Below are 13,317 nucleotides of genomic sequence, written 5' to 3'. Positions count from 1 at the left end.
AGTTCTGTTCACGGGGCTGCACGTTTCTGCTTACCCTGAGGCCGAGAGAGGCAGATCAGCCCAAGTGCACTACAGCAAAGAAGGGTTGGGGGTCAGGTTAGCGTGGTGGGGACAACGCTCTGCCAAACAGGACCTCAGCCTCCCACCTTTCGTTTCCTAAGGTCACCTCTCAATGCACTACCAGCAGTCAAACCCTGGCTGCAGAGGAACTGACATTACAATAACTTTTAGTCTCTATAGGTTAGGTGGTCCTGGGATCAGTGAGTCAAAACCAGAAATATAAAACTAGGTCTTAAAATGTGGACTTACGTGTGGATGCTGGGTAACATGGATGCTGTGAGGAAGAATATTCTAGCCACTGGAAGCATCCCAGGGAGGCAACGATTCCCCTTGTAGGGACTACAGGCAAATTTCCAGCTTAAATAAAGTCTGAAATAACTCCTAAGCAGATTAGCAACTGAAATAAAATGAACGCCTCTAGCTTTCCAGGAAATGTGGTAGCACAGTCAGAATGACAAGGCCAAGTTATGACATTTGCCCGGGCCCCTTCCCAGAGAGAGGGCATAATAAATTGGATTTCATAAAACCGGCCATTTGAAGCAATGGATGGATTGCTAATGGTGACTGCTTTCTGAAACAACAAATTAATGAGATTACATTTAAAATGTTCCCCCAAATGCCTTCAGTGTATTTTCTCATTAAACTGAGGTCTCAGAATGGCAGCTGTGACTTTGTTGGGTTAATGATAGCTGGGGAAAAAAATACAGACTTTGAGGGGATAAAAGGATGGGAGCCTGGGAGAGGAAATTGTTTCAGATAATCCATCCACACTGGAAAGTTCAAAAATGATTTATTTCTGGTGAGATGGCTTTTAAACTCTTACTTTATGTTTTTTCTAGTTTTATTTTTTTAATATATATTTTTCTGATCTATGCAGACCTCACTCCCCGAGGGAAAGTTTAGTTCAAGCTTTTACATCCCAATTTTCCAGGGTGGAAGTGTAAGGGGTTAGGATTTAACTCTGAGGGCGGTCAAGTTCCCTCATTATCATGCTAGCAGGTCTCGGGAGGCCAGTGGGCTGGCTGTGTGTCTTGTTATCAAGGGCTCTTCACAGGAGCCCTTTTCCAGAGAATGATGACCTCATGGGCGCTTGCTGACTTCTCCCATCCCCCTTCCTCCCTCCCCCCCACCAGAGCCATCAAGGGAAGAACAAAAGCAAACCAGCTCCAAATGGAATAAATAGTTATGGGAGATCTTCATTTTCTTGAGAGAGAAAGATAATAAATTTTCATGTTTATAATGCCCAAAGCTAACTTTGTCTAACACCGTAACTTACAAAACACTTTCACATCTATATAGATTAGAAATAAAAACAAATTAACTTTATTAATAAAGACATGAAAGCTCAGAGGTTAAATACTAGTAACATAGTCTCAGTATTAAGGGGGGAAAGTAGTCACATGATGCCTAGGAAAGGGCCATGTTTATGGGACCTCAATAAAGGTTTGTTGTCTGAATATCATCAACTCTTCCCTGACTTGTAATCCTCTCATGAAATTTATAAACAGTAAAAGACTAGTTGGAAAAAGGCATTTATACCAAAAGTAACTTCCAACTTTGAGGAAGAATTCAAAAATGTATTTTGTATTTTTAATGAAAATTTATACAGTGTAAGCATTGTTGTTAATTATTAATTGACTCAGTTTTTTAAATAGAGAAGGCTGTCTATAATGTTTCCTTTAAAGTGCTAAAATGTTTAATGTCAATTACAAAAGAACTTGTCATAATGTATTGAATGAACCTACTTTGTGCCATTTTCAATAAATATATTTGGAAATTTCTGAAAACGATTGAAAACGGGAATGATGTTCTCTCCCCCTCTGAACCCTTCCCCTCCACACACAAATTTGTTAACCCATTTTACCAAAGACAGACCTGGACATGAAATAATTACTAAACACATACTTGCTGATTGGTTTTTAACTCATTAAAATGTAGGACCAATGTTATGTGTAGCATGTGAAGGGGTGTGTGTCAGGAAACTATGCTCCTTGTTCTGCATAGATTACTGAATAGGAAAGGTGTCACATGTCAATGGTGTTTTGGAGGGGACTAGCTGTTCTAAATCTTTAATAATTAAAGTACTTAAATAGCAACACGATGGATTAAGGAGATCCAGCTAAGAAACTTATCCAGTTTTTTCTCAATTGATTTTAGAGAAAGAGAAAGAGACAGGGAGAGAGAGAGAGAAACATCCATGTGAGAGAGAAACATTGATCGGTTGCCTCTGACATTTGCCTGATCAGACCAGAATCAAACCTGAAACCTAGGTATTGACCTGCAACCTTTTTGGTGTGAAGACATTCCAACCAAGTTCCTTGGCCATGGCAGAAACTTGGCCATGAGATACAATAAAAAGTCCAATAGAAAATTAGAAGTATATAACTTTTAGATAACTTGTGAGGAAAAGTCCTGGACTTGATTTTATGACTCAAAAGTGTCTAGAATTTGCCACTTATATACTTTAGATTCTCTCATGATATACCTATTGAGGGATAATTTCTCTTTGGCCTCCAGATGTACTCTCTACCTTCCCATTCTGTTTCGTGCCCTGAGGCAGATGGTTAGTATCCAGGGCTTCTTTGAGCTCTGCTGTCTCCTTGGTTTGGGTGAAAGGGAGGGACTCTCTGGGGATTACAGAGTAAAAGGAAATGATGCATGTTTATTGGCCAAGTCTCTCCCTGTAAGCCTATTCTTTCCTCTCATTTCCTTCATCCTAGGGATAATTAATGGCTCCCTTGCTGGTGTGGGGGGAGACCGAAGGAATCAAGCAGTTGACTTATGACCTATTTCTCTCCCTTTAATTATGGCTTGTTCCTTGGACACACGGTGACCATAATGGACCTGGTCTAATCTTCTAGTAAACATGATGACAACCTATCTCTCTTTTTCTTTAAATTTATTACAGATGTCTCCCTTGGCTCTTCCACGGATCCCCCTTCTCCCCATAGGTAGAGACTGCTTTAAGCATAGGAATTTAGGATGACTTCAGATAAACAAACCTGGAATCTATAGATTTGTTGGGCAGAGCTTCTTGGAAATCAATGTAAATTAGGGAATTTATCCAAGCACACAATGGAGATGATTTATAACCTCAAATTTCCTTGCTGCTTGAGCAGATACCTCACTGGAAAACATTGACTTTCACCTGGATGAGGGCATGCATGCCCAGTCTAGGAAGTAAGAATGTGGGAGAGCAGCACTGATGCCTGGGGTCTCCCTGCTTCTCCTGAGTCCTGTGACTTCCTGTATCCTTGAACCTGGATACAGTCTCTGAGCAATGTGAGCCTGATAAGAATGTTCCAGTTCTGCATCAGCCCAGCCTTTTTGAATCCTATTAAAAGTTCCTTAACTTGCCGAAACCGGTTTGGCTCAGTGGATAGAGCGTCGGCCTGCGGACTGAAAGGTCCTGGGTTCCATTCCGGTCAAGGGCATGTACCTGGGTTGCGGGCACATCCCCGGTGGGGGGTGTGCAGGAGGCGGCTGGTCGATGTTTCTCTCTCATCGATGTTTCTGACTCTCTGTCTCTCTCCCTTCCTCTCTGTGAAAAATCAATAAAATATATTAAAAAAAAAAGTTCCTTAACTAAACTCTAAACAAATATCCAGTCTGTGCCATTAATTTCTGGCTGGTTCCAGACTGAAAGAGTAGCATTTCTTTTCAGTGTTGTTTTTATTGCTGTTGATTATTGTGTCTGTGTCTTTGCTTGAGGCGATATAACATAACAGCACCAGCACCTAACTTGTTCCAGCAGCAAGTCAGCAAGTCCACAGATAACCCAGGTCATTTCAATGTGATGGACTCTTCTCTAACTTCTGCGGTAACTAATAAAATGGGTGGTGCTTTGTTCTGTCCTGCTTAGGAAACAGGACAGATTACACACGAAGGTAAGCAGCGATACAGAAGAGTATGAAAAAGGATTAGGTATCTATGTGCTCAAACCCCTGTGATGTGACCTTATTAGCTTGAGGAAAGTTTCTTACTTGTCTCTACACTTGATAGAAGTGACAATATTGGATTTATAGGATTGCAATGGGGAATCAATCCAATAATGGTCATGTGAGCATACAGAGAGCTTGGCATACATGAAGGAGTCAGCACATTGACCTCCCTCCTCCCTTCTCTTTCTAGGGAACAATTACTAGTGGAATTTACAGAGGAGATAAGTCAAGGTTTAGGTAGGATATTTGAAGTACTCTCTCAGTTTTTCAGTACCTGTAAAATGGGGACATTTTGTCACTTGAAATTGTTGTGATGGCAGCTATCGTTCACTTAGGAATGACTGGCCCATGCTTAAAATAAGCCAGTGAAAACATGATGGGTAAGAAGAGGGGGTAGTTGTGAAAGTTATGGTAGCAGTTAATCAGGTGGACCTCAGGGCAGCAGGGGAGGAGAGATGAGGAGGCAGAATAACTCATGTAGACTATAATGGTGAGAGGTAACAACAGGAACAAAGAAAATGGAGCTAATTTTGGGGGGTAATTAATACACACACACACACACACACACACACTACTTCCATGTATTTCTTTTATATCTACTGCTATGGAACCTGTAGGAGATAGCAAATTAAGAGCACCTTATTCTTTGCTTTTAGTCTCCATCTTACTATTTTTATATCCCTTCTATTCTGCCAACCTTTTCCCATTTTCAGCTACCCTTGACCCTTGACTACTGTTCTCACCAATGTGGGGATGGCATCATTCAAACCATTGGGGGCCTGAATAGAACAAAGAGAAGGAGAAAGGGCAAATTCTCTGTCGAGCTGGGACATTGTTTTTGTTCTGCCCTTGGGCATCAGGGATCCTGGTTCACCAGCCACTGGACTCTGGGATTTCAGCAGCCACAGTCCCCCTGGATTTTCAGGCCTTCAACCTTAGACTAGGATTTATGCTATTAGCTCCCCTGGTTCTCAGGCCTCTGAACTCAGACTAAATTATACCACCCGGTTCTCCAGCTCTCAGACAGCAGACTGTGAGACTTCTCAGCCTCCATAGCTGCATGAGCCAATTGGTCCTGTTTTTCTGGCGCTCTGACTGATATGTCAGGCCATATGGTCTCTGTTGCAACGATTCTATTCTGACCTTGTAATACAAAAAAGCCATAACCATTACATAAACAATGAATGTGAATCAGTTCCAAAACATTATTTATAAAAGCAGATGGCAGGCCAGATTTGGTCCCTGGGTCCTAGTTTGCTGACTCCCGCACTATATTCCTACCTCTGAGAGGGGATAAAGATTGGAACCACATTCAAAGAGGAACAAAGGAAATATTCTGGCAGAAAAACATCACTCACAGAGGTAGGGCTGTGTAGTTAGGGCACATTTTAAGAAATACCTCCAATTTCATGTGATATTCTACCTCTTTTATTTCATTTTATTTTACTTTAATGTTTCATTTTTTTTAACTACAATTGACATACAATATTATATTAGTTTCTGGTATACAACCCAGCGATTAGACATTACATAACTTACTAAGTGATCATTCCAATAAATCTATTACCCATCTGATACCAAATATAATTATTAAAATATTATTGACTATATTCTCTATGCTGTACTTTACATCCTCCAAACTATTCTGTAACCACCAATCTGTACCTCTTAATCCCTTCACCATTTTCACCCATCCCTCAACTGCCTCCCATTTGGCAGCTGTCAAAATGTTCTCTGTATCTATGAGTCTGTTTCTGTTCTGCTTACATATTTATTTATTTGTTTATTTTTAGATTCCACGTGTAAGTAAAATAATCTGGTATTTTCCTTCCTCCATCTGACTTATTTCACTCAGGGCAATACCCTCTAGGTCCATCCATGTTGTTACAGAAGTCAAGATTTCATTCTTGTTAATGGCTGAATCATGTTCCCTTGTATATATGTACCTCATATGCTTTATCCATTCATCTATTGATGGATATTTAGTTTGCTCCAAAATCTTGGCAGAATGTGAATAATGCTGCAATGAACATATAGATGTAATCTTTTCAATTTAGTGTTTTGGTTTTCTTTGAATAAATATCTAGACCTAGAATTGCTGGGTCCTTTTTTAGCTCCTGTTACATAGCCTTTGTTTTAAAGTCTATTTAGTCTGGTGTAAATATTGCTACCCCAGATATATTTTGGCTTGTTTCCATTTTCATGAAATATCCTTTTCTCTCACTTACTTTTAGCCTCTGTGTATCTTTTAATCTGAAATGAGTTCCTTCTAGACAACATATGTGAGAAACTTATTTTGTTATCCATTCAGCCTCCATATATCTTTCAATTGGAGCATTTAATCCATTTGCATTTAAAGGAATTGTTGGTAGATATGTATGCATACCAAAATGTATTCATATTTTTAATATTTTTCTTCTTAAAGAAGAGGCCATAACATTCCTTGTAATACTACTTTGGTGGTGATGAACTTCTTTAGCTTTTCCTTGTCTGGGAAGTTTGTTGTCTGTACTTTGATTCTAAATGATAGTTTTGCTGGGTAGAGTAATCTTGGGTGTAGGACCTTGCTTTTCATCACTTTAGTATTTTATGTCAACCCCTTCTGCCCTGCAAAGTTTCTGTTGAGAAATCAGTTGACAGCCTTATGGAGGCTCCCTTGTAGGTAACTAACTGCCTTTTCTCTTGCTGCTTTTAAGATTCTCTTTTTGTCTTTATCCTTTGGTATTTTAATTATGATTTGTCTTAGTGTGGTTCTCATTGGTTTCCTCTTATTGGTGACTCTGTGCTTCCTGGACTTCACCAGGTTAGAGAATTTTCTATCATTATTTTTTTTTCCTCATAGATTTTCAATTTCTTGCTCTCTCTCTTCTCTTCCTGGCACCCCCATGATGTAAATATTGTTATATTTGAAGTTGTCCCAGAGGTTTCTTATGTTACCCCATTTTTAAAAATTCTTTTTTCTCTTTGCTGTTCTGTTTGTATTCTTTAATTTAGTTACGGTGTTCTTTATTTCTTACTGGTTCTTTTTATGTTTTATATCTTTGAATTGATGTTTTCTATGTCTTTGTTAAAATTCTCACTAGTTAATCTACTTTTGCCTTAAGTTCACTGAGCATCTTGTAAGCAGTATTTTGAACTCTGCATCTTGTAGATTGCTTGTCTACATTTTGTTTAGTTCTGTTTCTGGAGTTTTGTTCTGTTCTTTCATTTGGGACACATTTCTTTGTCTCCTCATGTTGACTGTCTCCCTATGTTTGCTTTTATGTATTAGGCAGAGCTGCTACATCTCACAGGCTTGGTAGAGTGGCTTAATTTAGTAAGTGTCCTGTAGGGCCCAGTGGCACAGCTCCCAGATCACCCAAGTGGGCCTTGCACACCCTCCTGTTGTAGTTGGAACTTGATTGCAGTTGGCACCTCAATGGGAAGGATAATGAGGACATTTCCCCTAAGCTGATTGACTGTGAGGAGTAACTGTTACCACCATCGAGGATCAGCTGTGCAGGGGTCACCCACAGAGCAGGACTTACTTCAGCAGGGCTCTGGTGCCCTCTAAGTCTATCCCTTGAATGTGTAGCTTGTGGAGGAGAGTAGGTAGTGCTTTGACTTGGTTGGAAGCTCTCCACTAGGTGCGCTAGTTGTAGGGCCTCCCCGGAGGTGCAGGCCAAGGTCAGCTGCTACCTGTGATTTGCCTGGGGCCACCTGGCATGAGCTACAAAGTGATACGCAGATGAATGATTCTTGTTCTGTTCTTAGAGGTGCCCAGGAGAGGCCAAGCTGCAAACGAAGGCCAGCTGCTTCTAGTGAGAGGCCCAAGGCCACTTAGCAAGAGCTATGGGCCATGCCGAGGCCAGATGCTGCTCATTTGAAAGATTTTAGGAAAGTTTTAAGCCTGAGCCAAGACAGTCTCTTTGTATGGAAAAGCCACTTTGTAATGGTTTGGGTGGACCTGTAAGCTGGTTGGAGTGGGGTCTCGGGGAATCACCTGGGTGGGGCAGACAGTGTTTACTATGTTGAAGGAGCCTCAGATATGGCTCTGCCTGCTGGCTCTGGGCTCCAGCAGCCCTCCTTCTCCCTCAGCTACAATCTGAGCTTTTTTTTTTTTTTTTTACAGCCACGAGTTATGGAGATTTCTCTTCCTGGCACTAGAACAATTGGCTGGGAAGCCTGGTGTGGGGCTGGCACCCCTTGTTCCTCAGGAGTGGGGGGATACCTCCTGACTTATCCACCACACATGGGTGGGCCCAGCCTGTTCCTCATCTCCTACCAGGCTATGAGGCTTCTTTATATCCTTAGTTGTAGGACTTCTGTTTAGCCAGATTTCAGGCGGTTGTGAGTGATGGTTGTTCTGTAGTTTAGCTCTACCTGATTTATTTTAGAAAGTTAAGTAAAGGTTTCTCAAAATTCCCTCCTATCCACACCTCCATCTAATGAATGAAAATGTGAATTTCTGGAACTGTGTTTCCACCAGGAGGCAAGCAAATCTGTTTATATTAGTTCTTATGAAAACAGTCTGAGTGCTCAAGATTTCTCTGGACTATACACGCTTGAAATGGGGAGGATAGGGCTACCTATCTGTCAAGTGTGACTTTTTTATTTAAGGTCCCTAATTCTATAGCTTTTACAGGACAGAGTTAAAGCCCTCTGTAGGTGAGCTCCAGAAAACTTTTGACTATAGCATGCAGTCAGGAAACGTGCTCCAGGCGTGGAGAACGAGGATGTCGCTGGTCTTTCTGCAGAAAATGAGTGGTGTGTAACATCTGTGAGGAGAAAGGCTGTATGTATGCACAATGCATGAAAGCATGTCAGCTGAGAAGGAAGGCAGCCCCTGCAGCCTGCTGCACAAGCCCAGAATGAAAGGAAATAAAACGGCTGAATTGGTCACTCCAGCTCTGTTAATGCAGCTATAGGGGAGAGGGAAGCTTTGAAAGACTTTGGCAGAAGACATGGAGCATGGGGGCGGGGGGTGGGATTGATTTCAGGTGGCCGATGGAATAGTGTTCTAAATGACAACATGAAGTAGCCATGGTGAACAATACACAGAGCAAGGGAAGTCTGGTCAGGGCAGGGGAGAAACTAGTTCCTGCTGGAAGCAGACAAGCAACACCCGTTTTCATAAGAATGGGCTTGTGTGAGAGCCAGGGCAGAGGGGAGGGAGGGAAGACAGCAAGGGGGGCGCTACTGCACTCCCCACCCGCAGAACAGAGGTTCCCATAAAGCACCAGGATAAGGAAGACCAAAAGGCAACAACGGGACTCGGGTCTCAGAGGAAGTGCAACAAAGAAGTCAAAGGGGAAAATAAAGTTCAAAGACAGTCTCCAAAGAGCATTTCCATTGTTGGAAAACGTATCACGCACGGAGTAGGAATATGCACTGCTGCTGACAGAGGAATAAAGAGCGGGGAGGGAAGGAAGAGAGGACGAGGAGGCGGGAAGGGAAAGCGTTTGTTATATTGGGCTTGTAAGGACCAGAATGCAATTTAGGTTTTGAGAGATTTGAGGGTGCTTTGTTTGCTGTTGGGAGGCATCCTAAAGAGCTCATCACCCAGTTTAACTCTGGCAGCAATTTTCTAAGAAGGCTCTACAAATGTAAGAGGTTGTTATATAATCAAATTCATGTCCAAAGTCCATGCTTGGTTCTGAATACTAGATTACTCAATGTGGTCCAGAAGTGTGAGTTAAGTAGGTATAGAATAGAAAAGTTAACACACACACACACACACACACACACACACACGTATGCATGCATGTATACCATGCAAACTTAAAGGATTCATTAGCAAGTATGAGTACTTATTAGATACTCGATTCATTTATTAAAATAATGAAACAGGGAATGATAAAGAAATGAATAAAGCAATGATGAGCCTGAATCATTATCCATGTAGCTTGGATACTCATTTAATTACACATAGAGGTAGATATTAAAGTCCTACAGCTAATAATCAATGGGAATAAGAAACCATAGCTTAGCAGTGCCCTCAGTGGTCCATCTGACCTGTCTCTTGCTTCAACGCTGTTTGGATGGAACAGACCCAGGGACACCCCTTCTTTCAGCCTCTGACCAACTTCCAACCTGTTTTCCAGTCACCAAAAGAACCACCTCAGCCACCCTCAGCCTCTGAGATGAGCCAATACAGTTTTTTGAACTTAACTCATTACTGTTGAACAACCATGAGCTTGTGAAACTCATCAGAAAGAGGGGCCACCACCTGCCTCCCCTCTGTAGGCTGGCTGGCCCCAGGGTGGGCTGGGCGAGTGTCTATTCTAAAGACTCACACTTAACCACGTCTAGGACAGAGCCTTTGGAGCCCAGAGGCCTTTGAGAGGCCCCTCTGCATCCACTTGGTGTCTGGCTTTTACCTGAGCTTCTCCCTGAAACCACTAGGCGCCCTTTTAACCACTCTGGAATCCTTTCCCATGCATTGGACCAAAGGAAATAATGAAGCTTTCTGCAGATTTAAAATTGGAAAAAAAAAAAAAAAGGAAAGAAAAGAAAAAGGAAAGGAGTTTAGGCTTTGTGACTGTGTGTTGCTATTTCCAAAGAAAAAGTATCTTTCTCTTTGGGGACCATCACTGTTGAAATTTCTCTTTTTACACATTTCAGTTGATTTTCTTCTATTGGCTACTTGGTTTTTTCACAGTCAAAATATGAACTTACCTTACTGTTCCCAATACCAACCCAGCACTATTAGTTTATTTTCATCTGTCATTTAGTTATCACAGTAGAGAGAGAAATCTTGAGCCCATTTCAGGAACAAAGAGCTACTGGATAACAGGATAGGGTAGGAGTGGCTACTGTTGTCCTAATCTCATGTAAACATCACAGAAGTTGCCTCCTGATTCAATCCCCTTAGTGACCACAGTGAGACAGTCTTGCTGTTTTGTCTCTTTTCTCTCACTATTAGGATTACTTGAATTTATCAGTTAGTGTAAGAAAGTAACTCCAATTTAATACTTAGAAACAATGCAGCATGTAGAGGAGGCATCCTTTCTTCTTAATCATTTGGGTGCTGGATGGTCAATATTTCAATCTTGTTGATGAAGTAGTTATCATTATTTTATTACAGATTTTTCCAGACCATGCTCATTCATCTTCTTTCTTTGGCACTTCCCCCTAGCACTCACCATGTACACAGCAAGTGACAAAACTGGAGCATCGTTTTCTCTAACTTAAAGGATTGTCATCTGAGACTCATCAGTAACTCATGTCATATCTCCTCAAAGATTACCTTATCTCAAAAATAAGATTAGAGAAACATTATTTGTGGTAAATAAATGACATGATGTGAGAATAATAAGTATTGCCTAATTTTCAGTAACTAGAGACCTGTAAACATTATAAATCTTTCTAAGAAAATTCTACATATGGCTTTTGAACAAATATTGACTTATCTAGTTTTTCCATTAATTCAATAAGAGTTTATTGAATACCTACTTTGTGTTAGGTGCATTGGATGAAGCAGACTTTATGGGACAATGTTTTGTTTTTTTCCCCCCATGATCTTTCTGTTCAAAATATAAAGGTAATTCATAACTGCAATTTAATTGTACACCTTTATTAGAAGTTTTACTATAGAAACATATACATGAAACTGCAGGAGGGGAAAAAAAAAACACACCTCTCAGTATTAACTTTACATTGAAATATTACGGTAACTATAATGTTGGCTATTTACCTTTGATGGAAAATAAGTTTACCCCTAGCTCCTTAGATTGTTTGTTTTGTGGTTTAAAAATGTCTACGTAAATGAAAATATTCTTTGAGAAGTTTAAAAAAAGTGTATCTATTTTTGAATTTTATATGACTTTCCAATCCCTAAGAGAGAAACATTTTCAGAATGTAAATTTTCAGGACTTTCTCCTTGGAGTCTATACTGCTCCAACTTCAAGACAATTTCTCCCTAATCATATGAATATTTTATGTAAGTATAATATTCCATCTTATTAAGATAAATCAAACTTGCCTCAAAGATTTAACTTTGGGCAGATTCTTCTTTGAACAATTTATCTGATATATTTTTCTAATTCTGAGGGAATATGCTTTTCTTAGAATTCAGAATTTCATTGACTTTCTGAGAATAAAAATGCAAACAACTCATTATTTCTGCCTATGGGGAGAGGAGAGAGTGGGGATAGATGAAATGCAAAGGTAATTCCTGAAACGCATTTTAATGATTACTTTCAACTCTTCTTTAATAAAGCTGCTGTGGTGAGGCCCAGGATGGGCAGGGGGGAATGGCTGCTGAGCCGGCTTCCACTCCCTCTCCCTGCTTCTGGGCACACTGGACTGAAGGGGCTTCTGGGAGAAAGGGACGAGAGGTAGGCGTCAGAAGAGCAGGAAAGGAAAGCCTTGGGAGGGAGCATAAATGTAAATTAAATCAGTCCTCTTCCCATGCGATTCCATCTCACTTTGCTCTAGATCAGGGGTCCTCAAACTTTTTAAACAGGGGGCCAGTTCACTGTCCCTCAGACTGTTGGAGGACCGGACTATAGTTTAAAAAAAAACTATGAACAAATTCCTATGCACACAGTGGCGGCAAAAACACCCGGCGGGCCCCATAAATGTTTTCGGCGGGCCGCATGTGGCCCGCGGGCGTAGTTTAAGGACCCATGCTTCAGATCAAGCATGTCAAACTCAAAGGCTAACATGGGACAAATAATAAGGTTTAAGTGTATGTGGGCCTCAAAGAAACAAAAGCTTCCATTTTCATAGAAACGTAGGTTTATTTCAATAGAGACATGCTGAATACAAAGGGCTGAAATAAATGAGTGATCGTTAACATAAAATAATAGAACCTTTTAATAAAAATTAATATATTTTCTTGAACATTAACTTACCAGACACTGAATAACTGCACAAATTAATGAGCGTAATGCAAATAAACCTATTTTTTTTTGTTCTCCGAAAGAGAAATATTTCCTATTGTGCACACCAAACCAGTCAGTAAAGCCTAATGACATGGCAATTGGCTGCTAAAATATTCTCTGCTGGTATTAGTGGAGAGAAATGGTGCGCCTTGAGCATAAGGCCCGTAAGGGAAATGGATGCAACACAATTATAGTAATCAGTCATTAGTGAACATTGTAGTTCATTATTATTAACTAGAAGCCTGGTGCACAAAAATTTGTGTACTGGCGGGGGAGGGAGGTGGGGGGGTGTCCTTCAGCCCCACTGTGCCCTCTCACAGTCTGGGACCCCTCGGGAGATAACCACCTGCTGGCTTAGGCCTGCTCCCCAGGTGGCAGATGGCAGGCCTGATCCCTCGGTACCTATCCCGCCGCCCCAGGTCGTGCACATGGCAGGGCCGATCGGGGGT

This window comes from Myotis nattereri (assembly GCF_964212035.1).
Source record: "Myotis nattereri genome assembly, chromosome: 7".
Lineage (NCBI taxonomy): Eukaryota > Metazoa > Chordata > Mammalia > Chiroptera > Vespertilionidae > Myotis > Myotis nattereri.
The sequence above is the reverse complement of the archived record's forward strand: the minus strand, read 5'-3'. Positions refer to the sequence as shown.